The sequence below is a fragment of the Mya arenaria genome, chromosome 4 (genome assembly GCF_026914265.1).
Source record: "Mya arenaria isolate MELC-2E11 chromosome 4, ASM2691426v1".
NCBI classification, from domain to species: Eukaryota; Metazoa; Mollusca; class Bivalvia; order Myida; family Myidae; genus Mya; species Mya arenaria.
This window is the reverse complement of record NC_069125.1, coordinates 17,827,921-17,852,092: the sequence shown is the minus strand read 5'-3', so window position 1 is coordinate 17,852,092 and position 24,172 is coordinate 17,827,921. Positions and strand designations below refer to the sequence as shown.

General features: G+C 34.4%; 1 protein-coding gene across 4 annotated transcripts in view; it reads right to left on the bottom strand.

The window, feature by feature from the left end:
• Nucleotides 1-7,054, bottom strand: part of LOC128231154 (collagen alpha-1(III) chain-like) — an 88,367-nt gene extending 81,313 nt beyond the window's left edge. For all 4 annotated transcript variants that reach the window (XM_052943613.1, XM_052943621.1, XM_052943622.1 and 1 more), the window contains exon 1: nucleotides 6,917-7,054. The gene's annotated coding sequence lies outside the window, so the exon portion shown is untranslated. The remainder of the gene's footprint in view (nucleotides 1-6,916) is intronic.
• Between the last annotated feature and the right edge of the window lie 17,118 nt (nucleotides 7,055-24,172).

Genomic DNA, 24,172 nt, shown 5'->3' with positions numbered 1-24,172 from the left:
TATAGTGCACGAAAGCGCTAAAGTTAGCCAATGATTGAGCTAGGTGATTACATCATTTGTTTTCACTTTGTATTATGCACGCCTCGGAGCATCCCGGAAAGATTCGAGGCAAAACTCGGCCTTTTCCGTATTTGTTCTATTTTGAAAACTTACTACAGCGTGACTCCGTACTGTCTTCTTTATACTGGTAGTGTAAACATGCCACTTATAGGCTGTTTACACTGGACTACGTAGCAGAGTTAAGTTAATGTTTATTCTACTTTCCTTTTAAAATTTTGTGGTCTAAAAAACGCACTCGCAGAATTTTGCGAGCTTGAATAAAAGTCACTCGCAATTTGCAAATGTCGCTTGCATTTTGCGAGTATGCGATACTAACTTCGAACCCTGATATAATCATATTTTTTAAGTTTTGGTATAATAAATCAAAAACTCAAGTCAGGGATTGGAATGATCTGGCAGCTGAAGGGCTGACACCATTTCAATGATGTTTTTTGAAGGCGTTTCAGGCCCCCCAATGCAGTCATTGAAATAAGATTCTTGGATGAACAAGCCAAATTATTATACTATTGCTTTGCCTTACATTTTTGAACAGGCCATGCTATATAAATTTCAGAATTTGAGCAAGCCCGGAAGACAATTTACCAGAGCGGGGCTTTCGGGCTTGTTTTTATTTCAACCACTGCCAATGGGAGACAAATAGGGGAAGCAACCTGCCCCGGAAACAAAACTGGCTTTTATGAAGCCCTTAGTGGGCCGTCGCGACTTCATATTTGAAGCTATATTGGTAATACTAACAACAAATAAAGTAACAACCAAAATAAATTATTTCAGTTCTTTTTATCAGAAAAAAATATTTATATATATTCTTTAAAAAAAATGTTTGGGCCCTTAAACCATTGGATCAGCTGATATCAGCTAACCAGCAGACAAATCACATCCCAAAAAGTAAAATTGTTTAAGGACCAGAATTAAAATTTATAAAAATAAAAAAGTTGATTCATATTAAGATTTGTTGAATTCTACACATATGACAACAAAAGACATACCATTACTTAGTACAAAACAACCAATAATATATAATTTGTAATTTGGCAAGCATCCAAAAATCTTAGCAACAAAATATTTTTTGTGGGGGATATACCTGTAACAGGATTGAAATGATAAAAAATATATTGAAATTGTGCCCTAGACTCCCAACAAGAGCTTGCCTGACATAGCGAACATCTTGATTTGCTCAGAGGTAAGTCATGATCTTAGGTGTAAGAAGGATCATTTCTCAAACATACAGAGTATCGGTAGCTAAAAATATACCAAGTACATGTAGCACACTGAATCTTAATCTTTCTCTAGGGTTTTAGCTATGTTTAAAAAATGACAGGGTGCGGCAGAAAAGGGACACGGTACTACAGGTAAAATGGACACATTAAATTTTAATCAAGCTATGAAGAACTTGAATATAATGAATGAAGAACTTGAATATAATGAATTTGGTAGAAAATGTTAGGAATTCTTTATAAATGAAGTAATTTTAGATTTCAGTTGTCAGATATGTAGAGTGTGAATGTATTTAAATTCTTATTATAAGCAGGGTTTCCGCCAGGAATTTCATAAGGCATGATGGAAGGGGAGGGGTGTCCCCTCCCTACGTCGATTTTTTTTAATTTTCGTATCCAAAATGGTGCAATTTCCTGCATTTTAAACAAGTTTACAGTTATGTTCCTATGATTTAGAATTACCAAATCAAGTCCGATTAACATAAAAAACATTTGTGAAAAAGTTTAATGGTTTCTCTTCATTAATAATTGATATTTCTGAAGTTTTCCGACAATACAATATCGACGATATCGATCGACTCATGTTTCGTTTAGTGCGGGTATTATTTATATTGACACCGTTGACGTCACAGCAAAACGTGTAAAGCACGCTGCATGCGGGAACACAAAAGAGCCCGGAGCAAAGCGACTGCTCGTGGGTGTATTCGTATTTAAATCTGCTACAGCTAATATTTTTAAAGCCGGGTCGGCTAAATAATAACTTAAAGGGAATGTAATATGCATTTTCAGATTTATTTATCTTTTTTCTAAATAAATTAAAAGAACAATAAAATAATCAAAGTTTAATAATAAGCAACACAAAATATAACGTTACACTTTTAAACTAAAGACGGGAACGCGACTCAATTACATACGACGACATAGCATAACCCTTGTTTATAATAACACAGATATCTTCACACGGTTCTCAATAATAATTTAATAATTGGTTAACACGGACTCGGGATTAAGAAACAAAAAACGACACATGATTTATGTTACCGAACTCAATTAAGACATATTGTTTACTTTGCGTTCATAGATGATTATAGTGATGAAGGTCGCAATTACGGCAGTGGTGTTTTTCACACATTCCCATTTTGATAAAGAATAGGAGGAGTTTGGTTAATTGCACTGTTAAACCTCACCGACACGCCTTCATGCTGTCGTCGATCCTGAATGGCTGATACAAATGCCGTATTAGTCCCGACACGCCTTCTGGCTGTCAGTCAACCGTTGCAATCGCAACAAAATTGTGTATTGTCAGAACTGATGATTGTTTTGATAAGGGTTGTCGCTAAGCGGATTAAAGCATGTCGGCATAATTAACGCATGTCGGTAATTAGCCTTGCCAGCGGAAGGCACGTCGGGCCCGACAAGCCATAAAGGGCTGGCGGAAACCCTGATAAGAGCTGGAGCATTTAATTCTATGAAGAAAAAAGGGTACCAATGATGGTCTTCATGAGGGCAGAAGGGTGCTACTGAAAAAGGACAGGAAGCAGCACCATTCCATAACCCTTCAGCTAAAAACGAATATCTAATTATGGTATAAACAGAAAATACTTAATTTTGCTTTACTAAACAATTAAATCGGCATTAGCTGGGCAAAGGCATACAGTCCATTTAATAATAACTTTCTGTGTTGGCACGAGTGTGTCTCTACTAGCAAGTGCATAAATCGCTGAATAACAAACTTTAAAGTAAGACCAATTAATGACTAAATGGAACTTTAATAAGCTTTCTATATGTTTACAGACTATTGCATCAACAGAGACACGACCATAAACACTAATTAATAACAAAATACTGATCTGTTTCTGGAATAAAAAGTCGCAGGTTCAGGGCCATTATGATTGATGTGAATAGGTTTTAAAAGTAGGACAAAATTTTGAAACAATACGAATCTGGTACCCTTGAAGTTTTCTGCTAAAAATTCATATTTCAGTCAAGTAGATTCAGCAGGCATAAAGAATTAAGTTTTTCGTCGTATAATAGTGTTTGTTTCGAATTTAGGGGCTTAGCCAGGTTTTGAAAGGGACAAAGTGCTGCTGAAAGGATAGAAGGTGCTAAGGTAGAAAAAGTGCACATTATATCGGCTGTGAAGAGTTTGAACATTATGAATTTGACAGAAATTGTTAGGAATTGTGTGTATTTGAAGTAATATAAGGCTTCAACTGCAAAATATGTAAAAATTGTATGTATTGATAATATAAGTAAATATATTTTACTTAACAAAAGAAATATTTGACAGTCTTAAGCTTTTTTCTATGAGGGTAAGAGAATGCAAATGCTGGTCTCAATGAGGGCCGACGGGTGCTACCAAAAAAGGACAGGGTGCAGCGCCCCTCCATAACTCTTTGGCTAAAACCCTAGAATTATAGATGTCAGTCATGTATCAAACATGCAGAATAAAAAGATGACATGATTATTCAAAGCCCTATATTACACATTACTCTTCATGCAATCTGGGCTACAGATAACTTATTACTGTAAGTGCATGGTACGCCATTATGTAATTTCTTAAAGTGTAATATACACCTTGGTTCAATTCAATAAAGCGTTATAGCGATTGTTAAAGTCTACAAGCACATTGAAGTGCAAACATGCATGTATTTCACATACACAACAGGCTTGGTCCAAAAGGCAAAACTTAAATCGATTTAAAACAACAGACAGTGCTCGCTTCCCTTTGCATTATAAAACACAACACTCATCAAGGGAAATCACTGGGTAGGAGTTGAACAAATTCTACACAAGTTTAACGGCAATCTTCCATTTGGTGGAAACAGTTGTTCCCATAACAGTCATAAATTGATCATAGTAATGGTAACAACAATTTGTCTTCATACTGATACATACATATGTTTCATTGGCACTTTTTAAAGCATATGTACATTAATTACGACCCTCTGTGCAATGATTTAATTATATCTAATAATTATAGAACAAAATTATTGGGGGGGGGGGAGTTTTTTTTAACTTATGACCAGCAATGGCTGTATCTTTTAACACACACAGTTGCCTGCCCCTGCCTTTTGACACTTCTTTCATTTCTTCAGTCGTAATAATTTTAAAGTGGTTTCTTACACAAAAAAGAGTGTTATGTCTTCTTGGTTACCATGGCAACAAGAATCTTCCACGTGGGAAATTTCCCTTTTCCACTAATGTAATCAATACCAACAGAAACAAAATGTTCAGTGTAAATTACAAACTATTTTTTACTAAACCAGGAAGCTACATGTATTTTCATGGCCTTTTATGAGCCCCTAGGGCAAAAAAAGAGTGTCACAAACTCAGAGAAAACACCGCTGTTCTTCAGTTGTTGTATATAAACATGGGCCATAACTGGACAACTTTTAAAGCCAGAGTAATTGGCATTGCTTAAGATACTTGGATATATTCAGGTCTGCATTTCTTGTGATTTTCGGCCCTCATTCCTCTCCATTAAAGGGACGAGACACTAGATGGTCCAAAAATTGGCAAATACATATTTGCTCAAAAAAAGCCTAGAATTGTCAATACAGGCTAGTATGAGGCCAATAATATGCCACTTTACATGATAAAAAGAATATTTTGTCACTGTCTCAGCTCAGTTTAACCGTTTAAAAATAGCGCATAATGGTTTCCCAGATTATAGTGTGTATATTTAGCATGTGAAAGTCACATGACTATTTCAGATACATATACAAACGCTTATTTTAAATTTACTTGTATCTATGTGGTACACAAACCTATTAAAATTCAATTTTTGAAAATACCGAAAAACTTCCAAAAACTGTGAAAGTAACATGTGTCGTAATCAATGTGATGAATCAGTCAGTAAGATTCAATTTGTTGTACACAATTTTCTTTTTCCACGAAACACGATAAAGCCACTTTCCTCCCGCAATTCCTCCAAACCATAGAATATAACATTGTTCTGTGTAAGGGCAAAAATGACATCCTATGTTTCCTATCAAGGATGTAAGTCAAGTGCAATCAGAGCCAATAAATCTACAAGACTTTACTTTTATATTGTAAGTACATGTGTATATCAGACATATTAACTTTGTAGCTAAGTTTCAAAATGCCTGAATACTAAAAAAAAAGTATTGTTTTCGTATATGTTATTCAAGAAATTTAGAAAAACTATATATGCATATTCTGTCCAACTTTCAAGTTCTAAGGTACAAAGTTTAGTGGTAATACCAGTATTCAACTACACTCAGCAATTTATCATGTACATTGAGACAATTGACTGGCAAAATCTTGCTTTCACCACAAGTAAATCATATTGGAGATTTGGCATTATAAATTTAAACAAAATTCTCAATATCCTCATAAATGTAGTCCTTGATAACTCTGTCTATAACATGTCCGACTTCACAGCAAAAATAATGCAAATCTCAACAAATACATGAGGTTTTGCCAATTCTATTTACTACATGTATATACAAAATCATTATAATGAATCATGACAGTCAATGGTCCAACCCGGTTACCCAGTGGTCGAAATTAACACAAGCCCACAAGCCCTGTACTGGTAAAATATTTTTTGGGCTTGCTCAAATTCTGAAATTTTTATAGCAGGGCTTGTTCAAAAATTTGATGCCCAGCAAAAGTATAAGAATTCGGGCTTGTTCATCCGAAAGTCTAATTTCAATGATTGCAACCCAACTTGTTTAGTGTTAACAGTATGTGTACTTTGGGTGCCAACAATAACTGTAACAAGTCACTTCCAACATTTTAAATTAAACTTCCAAGGTGAATGTATGGAAGTTTAAAACCTGGTGTCAAGGCTACATTAAGTCCACAATTTAATCTTGAACTAAAAAAAAAGTTGTTGGATTACATGTAGTGAGATGGCATTTTTAGATACAAATTAATTAAAATGTTATACAATAATTAAAAAATATTAAGTATAAGAAACTTCTAACACTGATGGTAAGAAAGTAATTAAGTTCATTTATCCAATTTCAAAAACTTAATGAAAGCTCTGTCGAAGCCAGAAATTATTTAAGCTTTTTTATATATGTATGATGGATTGACAAATCATCCATGCAAATGCCAAAACATACTAAATACACATATAATACCATTAAATCAGCTGCTCATAATAAAACAACATTTGCTATACATTATTGAGAGGTTAGGTTTTTTCGAAAGTTAAAAATTAACTGGACCCATGACCGTCAACATTATTACTTAGCCATGTTGGTTGAAGCAACATAGTCCACTTTAAAAACTTCACAGAGAACCATGAATATTGGTTTGTTTGGATAAAAAAACTGAATAACTTTTGTTTTATTTGAAAACAGTTAAATGAATACAGAATAATTTTTCTCTTTTTTTGGCCCTGATTTCTCACAGAAATAAGATGGACAAAGCAGCATTGTCTGTAAATTGTGCTCATAGTTATTTATCAATGTGCAAACTATACCGTTAAAAGTATAATTCAGAGATTCATAGCAGATTACAGCCATGTTTTCATAAACTTATTGGCCTTACCCCACCCACTCATTAAACCAAACAAAATAGATCTAGGACACACACTTTGTTAAAAGTACCGCACGTTTAATGCGAACACTGGGCAATGTAAGGTATCAACTAGAATTGTTACTTACAGAACAAAAAATATGGCTTATGTCTCTAGCCCCTTTGTTCACGAAAATTATCAAATTCGGTGCAAAGTTCCCGTTTTGTTCTTTCAAGAATCGCAGAAATTAAACCACCACCATTTTGGATTTACGTCATTAAAATCCGATAATCCTATTGGTCCATATCTAAGCGGGAACGCACTATCAGAAAAGTGCGGTGAGAGAATCAGTCTACATTGAGTTACCTCCCTTTGATCTAAAAATCTAATAATTTCACAGCCAGATTCAAATCAAAATTATTTTCAGTCGGTATGACAAAACAGGGAAACATAAGCTATGAATAGCTATTGACCGACTACATACTGTAACAAGCTATAACATACAAACGAGTGTAATAGCTTAACTGAGTACATTTAAGTATATTAAAATTTTACCGAAATACAGGCACGTAGCTGCCTTTACGCGAGAACGCGGCTGAATCCGTATGATTCTGACCAAAACAATCAGCCAAAGTAGGAGTATGCGTACTTGAGTGCATGATCCTAAAACGGTCAATTTTCGTGTACATAACAAAGCACATCATCAGAACGCCCAGAATGCACCAGATTGCAACATGGTGTTCAAATTTTTCGAGGGGGCATGCCCCGGACCCCCTTAGTTCACTTATGAATCCACATGAACGCCCCTGAAATGGAATAATGATTTAACACATGATTACATGTATACATATGCCAAATACAATATACACATTTAAAAACTGAGATACTGGTGCTAATCTAGCTTGACCGTAGTCTGAAAAGATCTTAAGATGAAACTGAATGGAAAAGTAGCACAAGCGTGCATTACTTAAATTGATACTAAAACACATAAATTGATACTAAAACACATATCAGCTTGATAGGCCGGTAAATCTATGAAAGTAATGCCCGCATACAAAAAAAAGTGATTTTAGATGAAACGGAGGTCTTCAACGAAATACTGGTATGTATAATAATAATAATAATAATAATAATAATAATAATAATAATAATAATAATAATAATAACTTTATTTAACGAAGGTTACATACTAAGTGTACAATCATTACAGACATACTACTTATTTCCAGCATGGCCTTCACACAAAAAGTATTACAAAAACACATATACTAAGTTACATATTAAGCAACATACAAAACATACAATTACACTATCACTATCATACATTTCTTCGACAAATTCAACTCAGTTTAATATGATAATTATAAATGGCAATAATTTCATACTGTAAATAATGTAGATATATTCAGTAAAACCACATTCAATCAATATATTTTCAACATTTACATATTTGGTAGTATCCATTACAAGTTGTTGCAAGAATGTCATATACGTACATTAACACAATTCATGTAAACAATGAACTATTTATTATAATGTGAATGAAATGAAGTGTCAAGATTTTGTTCGTAAGTGATACAATTATTCTGCCAATAAGTAGCCTTTTAATGCATGTTTAAAGGCTGGTAGCTTATCTTGACATTTAATGTATGTAGGAAGAGAATTCCAAATTGTAATTGCTTTATAGGCAAATGTATTTTTGATATAGTTTGTTCTAGGTTTTACAACAAAAAGATCCTTGTTTTCTGAAGAACGCAAGCTATAGTACTCATTTTTGGCAAATGTTAACAATTTTGTGAAGTACGGAGGAGTCAAACATTTCATGCTTTTAAAAACAAGAAATGAAAGATGATAATAGCACCCGTCTTCAAAAGATAGCAACCCTGACTGTTTAAATATGTTTCCACAGTGGCTAGTTCTCGACTTCATTATTAGCTTAATCGCTCTTTTCTGAATATTAGTGATTTTTGTAGTATCTGAGGAATGTGTAAGTCCCCAGACACTACAACAGTACTCCATGTTTGACATGATATATGCATTATAATACAATAATTTCATCTCGTCTGTTAGATAATATGCTATTCTTCTTAGAAGTGCCAATTTTGAATTAAGCTTATTTACTACAGTATTAACATGTGTATGCCATGACAATGTCTGATCAACATGCACCCGAGGACCTTTTGACATTTCACGTTTTCTACTGATAATCCTTCTATTGATAGTTCAAGTTGCAATGCATGTTTTGCCTTATAATTAGTACAAAGAATCATACATTTGGTTTTTGATGGATGGATTGACATATTATTTATCTTACACCAACAGTTCACACTATTAAGACTTTTTTGTAGATCTGATTGAATGCTCAATATACTTGGACTTTTTTGTATAACGTGGAATCATCTGCATATAAGTCAATACATGAATTGGAAGAAATTAAAGGCATATCATTGATGTATATTAGAAAAAGTAAGGGAACGAGTATTGATCCTTGAGGGACACCCGACATAGTTTTCATTTTCTCAGAAATAATGTTGTTCCTTTTCACAAATTGCATCCTGTTAGTCAGATAGGACCTTAATAACTTCATAGACCTTTCTGTGAAGTGATAAATTTTAAGTATGTGTAAGAGTGTTTCATGGTCAACTAAGTCAAATGCTTTTCGGAGATCGAGATAAATGGCCCCTATATAATCACCACTGTCTATACCCTTCAACCATGTATCTATAAGATGGGTTAATGCAGTCTGACATGAGTGATTTGGACGGAAACCCGACTGATTTTTGTGAATAATATCCGTTCTCTTAAAAAACATTTGCAACTGAGACGCAATATGTCGGTCAAATATCTTTGATAAAGTATTGAGAATGGATATAGGGCGATAGTTTCCCGGTTCGTACTTATTTCCTGATTTGTGCATCGTGACAACAGAAGCTTCTTTAAATTTGTCAGGAAATATACCGCTTTCTATACTGTTATTGATGATAGAAGCTATTGCCGATGTTATGTAATCGCCACAATAGCGTAAAATGTTTGGTCCTATTCCATCAGGACCAGTGGACTTTGAAATGTCAAGTTTGTCAATGATGTGCTTTACATAAAGGGCTGTAATATTTTCCACATTAAATTGATGATGTCGCATTTTTTCATCCAGATATTTCTGCAGAGTAGAAAAAATGTTCCTTAGCAAATGGTTTTCTCTTAATTATATTAGATATATTGATGAAGTGAGAATTTAAGGCTTCCAATATTTCCACTTTACCCTCAATATCTTTTTCATTAATTATCAGTTTATTTGGAATACTTAATTGGTGTGCTTTGTTGCTATTTGTGATATCATTCAGGTTTTGCCAAAGAAACTTTGAAGATTTATTATTTTTGATAGCATCGTTATAGAAGGATTTCTTGCTTTTGCGTATCATAGATGAAATTTTGTTTCGTGTTTTTTTTGTAATTCTTAGAATCTTTGTGCAAAAAAATAATAATCCCTAAAAAAAATTGTTTGTTTTATTTGATCCGAAAACCAAAACGGTTGACTCGCTTGTCTAATTCGCTTTTGTTTGATTGTCGTATGGTTAAAAGAGCAGTATGAATTGTATCATATAAAATGTCCAAAGCAAACTTTGGATCTGCTATTGAATCGATAAGGATCAGATTCGAGTTAACTAAATCTGCTTTAAAAAAGATCTTCATCAAAGCTTTTATAACATCGATATGTTATTGAATCGTGACTGTTTTTCACTTGTTTCTTTTTGACTGATCTCGTGAAAGCGACAGGCAAGTGGTCGCTTATGGTATAATTATATACAGCAATATCTGAGATGAGATCTTTTCTTGAAAAACGACCTTACAAACTCAGACCGCTTTATCTAGTATAGTTTATAAAATATATCAATGGCCTCGGTATATTCTAAAACACGTTATTTGTTCCGTTGTTTCACATCTAAAATGTTGGTTAACATATTGTATAACAAATTGTTATTTACTAAGTCAAATTAAGTTATAATCAAATAGTATGGTTGGTAAAATCACTGTTTCCATTGTCGCCAACACATGTCATTCCTCCGAAAAGTAAAGTGTCTGTTTATTATAGTGTCATACATGGCAATTAAGGGACATTCGATTGGGCTTATGAGATACCTACATTCGTAAACGTATGTACCCCAATTCCTATTCTATATGCCATGCGCCTGGAAGGAGGAAGGAAATTGGTAACCCTCGACTTTACGAACTGCTGGGTCGGCAATCGGCCTTTTCAGAACAAGCTCCATGTGAAACTCGAACCTTATTCTTCTTCTTCCACATACTGAGCTAGGCTCTAAGAAGGGCGTACTTAATATAAATTATATACATATTTGAGTACCACTTGTGTTTAGTCGGCAGACTGCTCAATCTAGCGTAATAGCTGATACCACTTTCTAGTTGGCATTGAGGTTCCTGTCTTTCACAGTTCTTGGAAAGAAGGTGTTGGCCAATGTCTGGTCTGTGAGACGTTCCTGGCACAGTCTGTCATGGCATCTGGTGCGTGAGGCGCTCTTGCGGAGGTACTAGTCGGCGTTGATGTCTACAATGACTTTATGGATCTTGTACATCACATGCAGCCTGCTGTGTTTACATCGCTGTTGAAGCGTCATCCAGCTGTGGTATTTGATCATCTTAGAGACGCATCCTGAAGTTCTTGACGAGAAGTCATTGGAAACGAAGCGTACCTGCGATGTACCTGCTCAATAGGATAAGTGAAGGCCTTTTTTGGAACAGTCCCAGACAGTTGAGGCGTTTTGTAGGATAAGTCGGACCATGGCTTTGTAGGGAGCTTATTTAACTGGTGGCGTGCATTTCTTGACATTCCTACGTAGAAATCCGAGTGTCTGATTGGCCTTGCCTGTTATAACGCCTATATGTTGGGGGAGGTTCTTTGTCATTGTGACTCCTGGTGGTACGTGCTGGGGTCAACTTCTACAAGAATGTGTCCATGGAGGAGGTTCTGAGTGTCAAGGATCTTTATACGTCGAGGTGTTATCCTCATAACATAGTGCTCAGTTTAAGAGGTTGAAACTCATCTGCCAAGTTTTCTCCCAATTCTCTTATGCAGAAAGGTCCTCTTGAAGTATTCGACCTACCGCTCCGTAGTAGGATGCCTTAACCACCAATCGGAACTCATCGGCTCGGATTTACATTGGAGGTTTTCAATGTTTCTTTACATATATATATAAAAACTACGCTGCAAGTAAATCGGGTATAATGACTTAACTCTTAAAGCTGCACTCTTACAGATTGAACGTTTTGACAACTTTTTTTTATTTTTTGTCTTGGAACGTGCAAATTTTTGCCAAAATCCATGGAAACCAGTTACATAAGACTGCTGGCAAAAAAACACCAGATCGCAGCTTTTTATATTTAAGTTCAAAAATTGACATCAATTTTCGAACGGAAATATGAAAAGTTACGATCTGATTTTTTGTCAGCAATTATATAACATTGGTCTGCAGATATTTACGTTAACATTTGCTCTTTCTAAGACAAAAATAAAGAAAGTTGTAAAAAATTGTACATCTGTGAGAGTGCAGCTTTAAGAACATTAATTATTTACGAAATAATACACTTCACAGGGAATCAAGTTGAACTTAGTAATACAAATTAAACTCTCAACACTACAATTAAATAATTGTATTATTGTTATTATTATTATTATTATTATTATTATTATTTATTTTCATTCTACTGATGTCCCGGCACAATCGGATGATGTTTTCGATGGAAATGGGCCGAGGAGTTCCGATTGCTTAACAACTAGGCAATGGAGACATTTAATAATAAACCAATAAGTAATGGTGTTTTGCAGGTCTTTGTACTAACGAAAACTCATTTTGGGTCACCTCTTTGACATTGAACCACATGCCAAAAAAAAACAAAAAACAAGTGAATGGATCAACACTTGTCAATACATGTCCATGTAAGATGTATGGTTAAAAATATTTTCGTTTGTCTGACTTTATGTTTTTTCTTTCGTATTTTCGTAACGCTATTGCACATATAGGGGCGTAGCTAGGCCGTTTCGAAGTACACGCACAGTTGTGATTGAAATAGCGGGATGTCCTTATTTGGGGTCAGGGGGGGGGGGTCGCCCCCTGGAGCTCTCGCTTTTGTCATAGGTCAGAATGATACTGTATAGCAAAATAAATATATTAGTACAGAATCATCAGCATTTAATCAACGATTAGAATACATTCTACATTTTCAGCCAACGAAATTGCAGATAGGCAGTCATTAAGTTATAGACTTAATCATTAAGAATTTCAACTTCCGCGCGTGTTTAAAGATCCGCCTACCGACAATCATCCGATACACATTCCCTGCGTCAGATTCTGCGTTGACGATGTACCAGCCAATGAGATTGTATTATAAGTCAGTTAGGTGACATGAAGTGCACTCTTAATAAAAGACAGTTAGATGAAATGAAGTGCACTCTTAATAAAAGACTCGTTCGCTACGCTCACTCTGCCCATTCTTAATCATTAAGAATTCACTTCATGCCCCGGTTTCTCGAAACTTCTTAAGGTTAACAGGTTTAAGTAGCTTATTTCAATAACCCAAAATACATACTTAAATTTGATATTATCAAAAGAAAAATGGTTATTGTAATTAACAGAAAGATAATTCCTATTTAAAGTCCAGTACAATCTTAAAAAAGTAAATAGAACACAAATTATAGACAAACAAAAATAGCATACTGAGCTTGAACTTGTTATAAAATATTTAAGCAGTTTCGAGAAATTCGGGCCATGTCATCTAACTATTATACATATTGAATTCAAAAATGCTATGTCTAAAACGGCTTCATAGGAAATTCAAAAATGGTAATTGTGTTAAATAATGAAAATGCATATGAACGTTTGTTAAAAGGTTTTGCTTGCCTCATTTAACATTTTCAACACAAAACAAACTTCTGTTTCATAGCAAAAAGTCGTTTTAAGTATGCACTGAAGGAATTACTCCATAAAATTACACCCGAGAGAGTAATGCAGGCAGATCTTTTATTTCCTCCATATGTGAAGAGTATAACAAATGTACAAGAAAATGAACAATTTCAACGATGCATATAAAACAGATACATGAATACACTTGTATACACACAAATGGACCATCAGATATATATATTTATATTGTACAAATGCAATGAAGCACATACTATAACCATATACGACTGTTTATACATGTATTACATTCTTGCGCAGAATATATATGAAAATCACCCCTAAGTAAGGAGAAAGACTTTTTGTATCAAAAGAAACAAAAAAGGATTTTATAACTATAGAGTGCAAATCTTAGAAAGCTATATGAAAGACAACTCTAGATTTCAATTTGCATCATATTAATTAGATTGCAAATTTAGAAAGCTAGACGAAAGAGAAATTCTAGGTTTCAATTTGCATCCACGAATGTGTTATATGATATCACTTTAGAGGAAAACTATATGAAGATCTTAATTTATGTCTACAGAGTGCACATCGATTGGAAATATATGACAAATTATAATAAATAAATCATACGAATATATGAATAAACAACCATGGCAAAAGATCACTATTACAGACAAACCATTATTATATGCGCAAAATGCTGCTATTGGCATTTTCGACACTCTAATGGTAACATATTTTACATACTGCACGAGGCAGAAAGAGACAATTAGACGGAGTCGTGCATAGTTCACCAGAACAACACGAATTATCATAATGCATTGTTCAAGGGGTGTACATTTCAAAAATGTCTTATATTCAATGATTCCAATTTTTTTTATACAAATACTGCCATATTTTATTTTGAAGATCGCTAAATTGTGAACAATAGCACAGGCGATGAACAACAAAGTTGTCGTTAATGCAGTGACACTTTGAGCACTGATGTTGAAAAGTTCGCGATGATAATTTCCCCACTATATAAAGTACTCTTTTAGATAATTCAGCAATATTTTTGTCGTTTACCCTCGCAATTGTCCATAGCAGTGAAGGTTGTTTCTCATTCAACATGTATGGGAGTAACTGTTGTAACTGCGGTATGCTGAAGAGTCTCGTCGCACGTTCACGTTTCTCAAACAAAGTCACACACTAGTGCAATATTCTTTTCCAGACGTGCTTAGTAGGAAATGTTCCTTGTCTGATATACATGTCCAGGTATTCAAGCAATCTTTACTTTTGTAAGAGTCTGTATAACTCGGGGATATAACCCTTAGACTGGTGTTCGTAGTTCATATATCTTATGAGCGTATTATTAAACACTGTCTTTGGTAAATAATTGTTTGGAAGGCGACAAAGCTGGCCGAAAAACTGAAGTTTCTTATATCATACTATATATAACCTGCGATCTCGACGGAAACATGTTTACTCACCGAACGAGACTTGATACAGGTCACCAGAAAAGCGTCCTATCATAATATCCCTATATATATATATATATATATATATATATATATATATATATATATATATATATATATATATAGAATATGATATAGCATTGTTGATTTGTTTAAAGTTTTTTTCGTATGATAACATCTTGGCTTACACGCGCTACTACTGTAGGTTTATTTTTATACGACTTAATTTTTTTATGAACAATCCGAATGAAATGGTCTAAAAAACATAAACGTGCTAATAATGAGTTTTGCAAATACTGTTGATTATAATCGGCTGTTTGAATAGGATATAACACACGAGAAAGCAATTAGACAGGGTTTCAAAATATCTTCTTTCAGGATTGATGTTATCAACACTGTCCTGGGATATTTATAGGCAATGGCATATTTATTGAACTCTTAATATAGATAAATAGATATATACAAGTTTTGTTTTATAATATTCGATATGAATACATATGTTTAACAATGTTGAAGTATAATGTATATCATCAATTAAATTTAATCAACGTGCTTATTGCTATCAGTAAATATTCATGTTGTATTCATGTTTTTACGTACAAATACATGGACAATTCGTTAACAATTCGGTGGTGGTGCACTTGAGAGGGTATGAAGCACATGTTGTAGTTTATTCAACACTCTATGTGACCCAAAATAAAAATCATAGTTTTGTTATCAGGAATAAATAGTTTAAACGAAATGATAATTTCATTTTAATGCACAAATTTCCAAATGGCCTTACTAATTTATAAGCTCTTCGTTACCATAGTTCCATGTATTGCATATGTTTGTCATTTTCATAAGTTCTAGACAATCATCGCATAAGAATAAACTGTACATGGTGACTACAAATCGTAACTCTCACTCCGTATCGGTTGTTTGAATGGTGTTAAATACGGACCCATGTTATTTTCTCTTCCAAATTGTTGTGAGCCTGTAACTGTAACATATCATTTTCATAAAAATATAGTACATTTCTAATTAAATGTAATGAATGTAAGATGTGTCAGACCATTTATTTTTTCATTATTATTTTAACCGTTTCACTCAATGTTTTTGAATGCGGAAGACCAGCAAAGAATTGACGAAACAATTCGAGTGTAAAACAGGTCTGAGGCAGGGTTGTTTGGCTTCGCCGAAACTTTTCTCGTGTTTTTATCAACGAACTCAATGTTTACTTCAAACAATAAAGGTGTAACGGGGAATCGATTAAAGCATGCTATATAGAAAATTTAAGTCTTATGTTCGCTGATGATGTTAATTTACTGGTGTACATAATAACCAAGGGTGAGGACGTAATTTTGTTTCATGCAAACATTAAGTAAGGAAAAATGTTTCATAGCATTCTAAATGGCGGATTCAGAATGAAAAAATGTATGCGTCCAGTATTTGGCAACACATATTCTTCGATCGACATCTTAGTTTAGTATCATAACTTTAAAGATACAAAAACAACATATTGTTTATTGCAAGCACATTAGCCACATTTTGGTGAAAGGCAAACAAACCTCTGCACATTTGTTCACCACTGAGAGGATCGTTTTTTAGATCTGAGAATCGCTAATGATCACGTGTCTTTCACTTTGGTATATGACTTCAGGAAAGGGCTTCAAATTAACTATGGTCCGAGTTGGTAGGTAAACGAGCCTTACGTTATACAGAAAATCACACAAGACCACAGTAACAAAGAAATCCGCCAATACCAGAAGATCCTCAGTGTACAAACATATATGTTTAACGTGTTTAACTCCTTACAAATCACCCAAAAGGACACGATTAACCCAGAAAAGTGTATCCTTCGAAAGACCACATGAACAGAAGCATGAACAATTAATTGAACGTGAAAGTAAGAACAACCTAATTTTTGACAGTAATATCTCAAATACAAGTGCAGTGAGTCGCGGAGAGCGAATTAATGAGAATTCAGTCAGTACAGAGGCTTATGAATTTGTAGCAATTAAAATAAATGCTTAAAGTAACAAATTAGATGAAGATATAGTTTGAACTGACGCACTGACAAACAGAAGGAGGGAATTATTATTTTTGTAAATAATGTATACATTGCCGTAAGCACATTATGAATATAACTGTGACTGTTACATGTTTGGCTCAACAAATAATGTATTTAAAATATGTGCATCCAAATGCTTGTGTCACCGATGCATTGTGTTGAATTCGGTGCCAGAAAGAAGGTAGTCTGTATATTAAAGTACATGTCATAGATAAAACTATTGTTCTGAAAAAGTCCATAGTGGGGGTTAATGTTAAGGTCGATACAAAATAATTGTCATTTTTCAAGACCCCCCCCCCCCCACATGAACGACTTTCACCAGTTAGTTTACTTGAAAGGTAAACATTCAAATATATAATGATAAGTAATTTTACTTCAAGTATTTCAATTCACATTTCCATGTTATACTGAGATATGAATAAGATGATACTTTGCTAATTTTGCAACTATGTTCGTGCTTCCGTCTATTACGGAATGTTACACTATGAACACACATCCGCCGCCTACAGCGGACCGTTAAATTCCCCTCCTCCCGAGTCTTGGTTTTGTGAAACTCGTGGGTAAGGCAACTCCGATACGGCATTTGTCAACATCCCACCGCTGACACCATTTGTAACGTGCGACGTCAAACAAGGCCAGCAGATTCCCTCAGAGAAAAGCATGGTCGACCCAGAAGGGGTCCGATTGTCTTTATTTACAGTAAATTCTCAATCCACACAGAGCCCAGGCTTTGCTAATTTGCATATTCCCAACAAGTAAACATACGTACTATGTTCGTACTTACTTCTATAACGGAATGTTATACTATGAACGCACATCCGCCGCCTACAGCGGACCGTTACACTACTTTTACTGATGTACCTGGATACATCCGATGTTTTCGATGGAAAATGGAAAGATGTATACATATGTCAAAACATCAGATGCATGCGTGATCACCTGTCTCCTGCAATTAGGTTGCCGTTACACAAGAATCTTAGCATATAGAAATGATTTAAAAACAGTGTAGTTCTACGGTTGAACATCTTCCGAATCGTTCATATCATTCTTAATGAATTGGTTTTCTGTATCACAAAAATATCAACAAAAAAACCCATTGCAGTCTAATTGCTCAGCACTTACGTTTTGAACAATATACAAATCACGCTTTATAGTGGTATTAATGATCTCACGAAAATGTAGTTAACCTTGCCAGACTTGGACATACTAATGTTTGAGTCCACCGCCGTGTATTTCTTGCCAAGCAACAGTTATCAAATAGTTTGCGAAAGCATAAACCGAGATGATTCGGCCACGTTTTTGATGAACTCAATCAAAATGGATTTTTCAGGTTTATGCTGATGTTTTAATTGCTTTTTTCCTCATCCCGAGCTAGTTTAGAATATTTTTTTCAATTTCATTATGACCGATGCTGCGTTTATTTTCTTCATGTACTCTCTATTCAATCTCTTCTATACCATTTTAACATTTCAGTTATAAGCTCACGACCTTCAATTGTACGTGATCCATCGGCAGCTGTTTTAGGATCGATATATTATTATTATCTTTTTTCAAAAACTAAGAACAATTGCCCTCCCTTGCCCAGGATTTGTGTTTGTTTGTTTAGATAGTATTCGTTGGCTATCTGCCCTCTTGTTTTAATATTCCTACAGTTGAATACCTCATTAATTTCTCTCTGTTATGAGGATCGCTTCTTTAGCGAATCAGTCGTTTGATACAACTTCTTTATTTCTTATGTTATTTTGTAAGCTCAGCCGTCCACAAATATTACTTCTGAGTACATATCTGCTTTTAACTCATCAACCATCTCTTGAAGGATATTGCTGAAACATTGTTTGTACATTAGCATGTTAGCTATGTTGCTAATGTGGAAAGGTTCATTGGCTGGTATTCTTCTTGTTCTTAGCTTTTAAGTTTGTTTTCACAGTATCCCTTTCTAATGTCACATCCTCAATCAATTTGTCGACAACAGTCAAACACAATAAGGTTGTGATCACTGTTGGGAGGAATGTCATCCCTAACCCATCTGAACTTTGAAGGCCTTTGCTGGCTATTGTGATGTAGACTATATAACATTTCCCGTAATGAAACTTCCATTGTTGAATACCGCTTAATTTGTAAATCTACTTAGTATTGTATATGGACGTTTCTTTAAAATGCTCTTGTATTTTAAATAGACTTGCCGAAAAGATCCGTTCTTTAGACCTCCTTTATTGAAGGAGAGTATGTACAGTCGTGTTTTGGTCGTGGGTTTTCCATTTCTATGGATAGACAAGTCAATTCAAGTCAATTTGTTTATTGTCAGATTCTATATATACTATTTTAAACATAAGCTATGTATAGCTTTTTACCGACATGATCATTTAACAAATAACAACAGGATTTATCTAAAAGTTTTTTTTCTTTTAGATAAATCCTGTTGTTATTTGTTAAATGATCATGTCGGTAAAAAGCTATACACAATAAAATCTTATATAAAGAATATTAAACATATATGTTTCTAAAAGGACACGAAGTGAGAGGCATATTAAACTTAGATCCTAACAAAGTTTAAAATGGCTAGTTATGTATTGTAAGATAACAATCACAGATAAGACACATTCCTGCGGTTAAAAACTAGTAAGATATTCAAATTGCACATATTATATTATATTTTATGTTAAGACAAAAAGCACATTTATAGGTATAACAGACAAAGACAAGTATACAAAGGTAAGACTAAGCTGCCGTCGCTAATCGTAACTAAAACATAATTTAGAAAAAGGACATAAAAAACTGAAATTCGAAAAAAATGCACTAGATGCGCTATTAGAAAATGGTACAAAAATCATATTATCACCTCGATCAGATCGTAGATGAACTGATTAGCAACAGCTTCTTAGAGGACATAAAACATTAGGTATGGTAAGAACTATGCATTTATTACATACATAAGACTACCACTTTCAAATTACATAGCAGTTATGAGGTAAACATACATACATCTAAGAAAGCTGAAATCTACACAGACAATGCAGATGTCAAATGCAGGTGACATACGGATAATACGAAAATTGCAGACTGGTGACAAATACTGAAGCACGCAAGGAAGATGTACGATAAAGCAGGCAACAACAACCAACGTACATAAAACTATGACCACGAGGAACAATAGCATCTCTCTCCGTCCCATGAATTGATTAAGCTTTTAAAATGGTAGTTAATTTCTTCTCTTAAATGTGCGGGGAGTGAATTCCGAAGTTTTGGGGCACTGGAACGGAATGAGCTGCTGCCGTAAGTAGTTGTTCTTACCTTTGCTAGATTAGCAATATTCTTGTATCTAAAATTAAAAGAATGTTGTTTACTACTAACAATGTCATGTAAATATTCAGGCCCTTGTTTATGTTATATTTTGTGTGTGTCTAATGCTATACTTCTTAGTTGAAGTGTCGGAAGCTTTGTTTTTTAAAGAAGGTTGTCGTAATCCGAGAAATAGTCATCAAATATGAAGCGCAGCGCTCTTTCTTGTATTTTTTTCCAGTTTTTTAGTATTAGTTTCACCGCAGAAATGCCAAGTGAGAGTGCAATAATTGAAATTTGAAATGATATTGAGATTTGAATGAATAATAGATATTGAGTTTACCAAGTTTGCACATATGTTTTCCAATCCTTTTCAGCACATTTAATTGTCTTGAGGCTGTCTTGCAAATATTAGATAGGTGAATGTGAAATTTGAGTTGAAAGTCAAATGTAACCCCAAGCAGTTTAACCTCATCTTCACAAGTAATTTGACTACCATTCACATTAAAAGAAAGATTCTGGGGTTTGTTCGTTTACCAATAACAATAGCTTGGAATTTATCAGGATTGGCTTTCATTTGATTGTCAGAAAACCACTGAATCAGGGCCTAGCTGTCTTCTTCGAGAGTATTTTAACCACATTGATGTCATTGTGGCAGCTTGGTAGGGTATTGTCATCATCATAATTATAAGGTCGGTATGGTGTAAATATTGTTTTAATGCAAAGGGTTCTATAGGCGTTTTTTTATTGAAATACAAATTTCCAAATGGCCTTACTAATTTATAAGCTCTTCGTTACCATAGTTCCATGTATTGCATATGTTTGTCATTTTCATAAGTTCTAGACAATCATCGCATAAGAATAAACTGTACATGGTGACTACAAATCGTAACTCTCACTCCGTATCGGTTGTTTGAATGGTGTTAAATACGGACCCATGTTATTTTCTCTTCCAAATTGTTGTGAGCCTGTAACTGTAACATATCATTTTCATAAAAATATAGTACATTTCTAATTAAATGTAATGAATGTAAGATGTGTCAGACCATTTATTTTTTCATTATTATTTTAACCGTTTCACTCAATGTTTTTGAATGCGGAAGACCAGCAAAGAATTGACGAAACAATTCGAGTGTAAAACAGGTCTGAGGCAGGGTTGTTTGGCTTCGCCGAAACTTTTCTCGTGTTTTTATCAACGAACTCAATGTTTACTTCAAACAATAAAGGTGTAACGGGGAATCGATTAAAGCATGCTATATAGAAAATTTAAGTCTTATGTTCGCTGATGATGTTAATTTACTGGTGTACATAATAACCAAGGGTGAGGACGTAATTTTGTTTCATGCAAACATTAAGTAAGGAAAAATGTTTCATAGCATTCTAAATGGCGGATTCAGAATGAAAAAATGTATGCGTCCAGTATTTGGCAACACATATTCTTCGATCGACATCTTAGTTTAGTATCATAACTTTAAAGATACAAAAACAACATATTGTTTATTGCAAGCACATTAGCCACATTTTGGTGAAAGGCAAACAAACCTCTGCACATTTGTTCACCACTGAGAGGATCGTTTTTTAGATCTGAGAATCGCTAATGATCACGTGTCTTTCACTTTGGTATATGAGTTGAAAGTCAAATGTAACCCCAAGCAGTTTAACCTCATCTTCACAAGTAATTTGACTACCATTCACATTAAAAGAAAGATTCTGGGGTTTGTTCGTTTACCAATAACAATAGCTTGGAATTTATCAGGATTGGCTTTCATTTGATTGTCAGAAAACCACTGAATCAGGGCCTAGCTGTCTTCTTCGAGAGTATTTTAACCACATTGATGTCATTGTGGCAGCTTGGTAGGGTATTGTCATCATCATAATTATAAGGTCGGTATGGTGTAAATATTGTTTTAATGCAAAGGGTTCTATAGGCGTTTTTTTATTGAAATGCAAGAACTTGGTTGAGGTATTACCGTAAGAGTAAAATAATTCACATATTCATGTAGACCTACAATAATATAGTATTCATTATACAAATGCTTTAAAAGGGATAGACACCAGATGATACCAATACCGGCAAATACATCATTTCCACAAAAATATCCTAGGATTGTCTATACGAGCTAGTATGGGGCCGATATTTCATCAGTTTACATGATGTAAATGACATTTTGTCGCTGTATCAGCTGAGTTTACCCGTTCAAAAATAGCACTTGCATATATATATATTCCTAATTAATAAAAAATGCTTTCCGGAACCTCCGAATATCCAAATACCCTGTTGGGAGAAACTATAGATACAACCCTAATAGATATTTGAACAATTACCCTGTTAAGAGGCGCAATGTAAAGGTCCAACAAACATTTAACGAGAGACATAAACAATATTTTTGAGCTTGTGATATTTTGTCGTACGCCCAAAACTCATCATTCTCAGCATGCATATCATCCATTTTCACTTACTCTTTTTATCTTTCAAAATTCATTCAATCTTTCGACAGTTTTTAACATTCATTCATTTCCCATTCGGTTCTGATATCTTTCACTGTCTTCTTTTCCTTTTTGAACTTAGCGTTAGCAGTGTGTGTATACCACGTGATAAATTGCGTCGTAAATGCTACGGTGGAAGGCAATATTTTGATTCGAAAAAAAACTTTTACCATGTTAACTTCACTATTTCTTCATCATTTTAAATGAAACATAGCGAAGTCTACGCCACCTTCGGTCTTTTACCAGAATTTGATTGCGAGTTTTCTTTCCTAAAACACTTCGACAAACTTTTTCACAGTACGGCCGTCTGACGGAGCACTGTCAAAACAATATTTTGGGAACAGGTTTGTCGAAGTGTTTGATAAAATTATGACCTCATCAGATTTCGGAAATAAAACAAAGGCGTAGCTCTTTAAGCGGCATAGACTACCCTTTTTCATTTGAAATGGTGTTGTAAATGAAAAGTTATCTTTGATTTAAGTCTTCATTTTAAGCAAATTTTTGCCTTCCGACGTAGCATATATGACGTAATTTATCACGTGGTATACAGACACTGGTTAGGTGTTAAAACACATTTACAGTTACATTCAAGGTTGAGAGACGTTTTCAATAAGGTATACAAACATGACGATGTCTCCCTTCCCCCACCCATTTGAATATGGAATACCGCTTAATTTTGGAATCCGGAACAGTATTTGACACCACTATTTATAAAATATGTATAGTACTGCATGATGTTTCGTTTGTAGTTTTAAATCTTGACTTTTCTGGCGGATTGAAGTTCAATTTTTCCCTTTTTTAACATACGAGTGAGCTCAAAACTACGCAATGCCGTTGAATATGTTGATCTGAAACGCGATTCTTTAAAGTACGGTGTTGAAAACGCGAACTCACGAAACTACAATAGTGAAATGATGAAAATGCGACATTACGGGCACGAAAACGCGATAATACGACAGTACGATGATGATAATGCGATAAACTATCGTGTTTTCACCATCGTACTGTCGCGTTTTCACCATCTTAGTTTTGTGATTTCTCGTTTTCATCATCGTACTTTCGAGTATCGCGTTTCAGATCAACACTTTCATAGGCGATGGCCCTAACGGCATTCCGTACAAAACATGAGTTAGTACTGTGATTATTTCATTTATTAATACAGAGACGTACAAAAGGTCGGGAAATTGATCCAGGACACATTGATCGCCGAC